The sequence below is a fragment of the Rhinopithecus bieti genome, unplaced genomic scaffold (genome assembly GCF_001698545.2).
Source record: "Rhinopithecus bieti isolate Rb0 unplaced genomic scaffold, ASM169854v2 scaffold_23748, whole genome shotgun sequence".
Lineage (NCBI taxonomy): Eukaryota > Metazoa > Chordata > Mammalia > Primates > Cercopithecidae > Rhinopithecus > Rhinopithecus bieti.
The window spans coordinates 3,055,476-3,057,651 of NW_016811596.1; the positions used below are offsets into that span (position 1 = coordinate 3,055,476).

Consider the following 2,176-nt stretch of genomic DNA (forward strand, 5'->3'; position numbering starts at 1 on the left):
TTTGCCACTGAATTCCCCAAGTATGCCAACATTACAAAAAAGATAGAGGTTTTTCATCATAATTAAATTTCCACAAACCTCCCCAATCACAAGTATTAGAAGCAGAAGTAAAAAACCACGTTTTACAGATCTCAAACTTGTCTTCAATATTTAGTTCATCACCTTCAAAAAATAGTTCCCTTGCTAAACTCATTAGCTATATGATCTCTCCAAGCAGCAAGAAGATGGCCAGGCCATGGCAATCCTCTTCCCATTTTCCCTAGCCGCTCAGGGCTGAACAGCAGGGTGAGGCTCAGGTCGGGGGAGGGGTGGAGAGCACAAGGGCTACTTTCCCCAGTACAACATGGCATCTGAAGCTTGATGGGAGAGCAGAACTGGTGACACTTGAGAGAAGGGTCCAGGGCCTGTATTCAGTCAGAATCACTGATGGAAGAAGAGGAGGAAGAGGAGGAATGTTTGCCATGCTTGTGGTGCTTATGCATCTTTTTATGGGCTTTCTTCATTTTCTTCTGCATCTTGTCCACTATCACTGCTGGTCCAACCATGCCAGGAGCCAAGGGATTCACAGGAGGCATTCCAGGGGCAGGCGGTGGGTATGGAGAAGGTAGGGACCCGAGGGTTGGCATCCTGGATACCCTGGCTGTGGCACAGGATGAGGGGCCTACCTGGGGGGAAAGCTGGATTGCCCTGGGGAGGTCCTGGGGGAGGAGGACGGGAGCCTGGGGGAAAGAGTGGGTTGATAGGTGGCGGGATTGGAACCTCCAAGGTACCCGATGTTGGGGGGATATGGATTTGGCCCTGGCTGCCCGGCACTGAAATTCCATGTTTAGGTGTGTCCTCCAGCCTAGAGAACTACCAGGACTTCCATATAAGAAATGTCTGTTTTCTGGCCGGGTGCAGGGGCTCATGCCTGTAATCCCAGCACTTTGGGAGGCTGAGGCGGGTGGATCACGAGGTCAGGAGTTCGAGACCAGCCTGGCCAAGATAGTGAAACCCTGTCTCTTTCCACCACCTCCTGGGCTTGATGAGTTCTCCCCATAAAATATGTTTTTTAAAAAAGAAATCAGGGCCAGGCATGGTGATTCACACCTATAATCCCAGCACTTTGTGAGGCCGAGGTGGGCGGATCATTTGAGATCAGGAGTTCGAGACCATCCTGACCAACATGGTGAAACCCCATCTCTACTAAAAATATGAAAATTAGCCGGTTGTGGCCGGGTGTGGTGGCTCACGCCTGTAATCCCAGCACTTTGGGAAGCTGAGGTGGGCAGATCACGAGATCAGGAGATCGAGACCATCCCGGCTAACACTGTGAAACCCCGTCTCTACTAAAAATACAAAAAAGTAGCTGTGTGTGGTGGCTGGCGCCTGTAGTCCCAGCTACTCGGGTGGCTGAGGCAGGAGAATGGCGTGAACTTGGGAGTCGGAGGTTGCAGTGGGCCGAGATTGCACCACTGCACTCCAGCCTGGGCCACAGACCAAGACTCCATCTCAAAAAAAAAAAAAAAAAAAAGGAAAATTAGCCGGCCCTGGTGGCGCATGCCTGTAATCCCAGCTACTTGGGAGGCTGAGGCAGGAGAATTGCTTGAACCTGGGAGGCGGAGGTTGCAGTGAGCCGACATCGTGCCATTGCACTCCAGCCTGGGCAACAAGAGTGAAACTGTGTCTGAAAAAAAAAAGAAAAGAAAAGAAATCATTTGTCATCCTAAAGGTCGAAGTGTCTTGACAGTACATTCCAGACTCAGTAGTCATTACAATTATTAGTGGTATATAATTAGATGAAAACAATAATGATGCAAATTTTGATAAATTATTATTAAACAAAAAAAGGAAATGAAGCTCAATTAAATGGATGCCATGTAGAAGTCTTTTTTTTAGGCCGGGCGCGGTGGCTCAAGCCTGTAATCCCAGCACTTTGGGAAGCCGAGACGGGCGGATCACGAGGTCAGGAGATCGAGACCATCCTGGCCAACACGGTGAAACCCCGTCTCTACTAAAAATACAAAAAACTAGCCGAGCGAGGTGGCGGGCGCCTGTAGTCCCAGCTACTTGGGAGGCTGAGGCAGGAGAATGGCGTGAACCCGGGAGGCGGAGCTTGCAGTGAGCGGAGATCTGGCCAGTGCCCTCCAGCCCAGGCGACAGAGCAAGACTCCGTCTCAAAAAAAAAAAATTATAA

The 2,176-nt window shown here is 50.0% G+C and overlaps 1 pseudogene; it reads right to left on the reverse strand.

Annotated features, from left to right (window-relative positions):
• Positions 1 to 211: 211 nt before the first annotated feature.
• LOC108543647 (proline-rich protein 13 pseudogene) lies at positions 212 to 823 on the reverse strand (annotated as a pseudogene).
• Between the last annotated feature and the right edge of the window lie 1,353 nt (positions 824 to 2,176).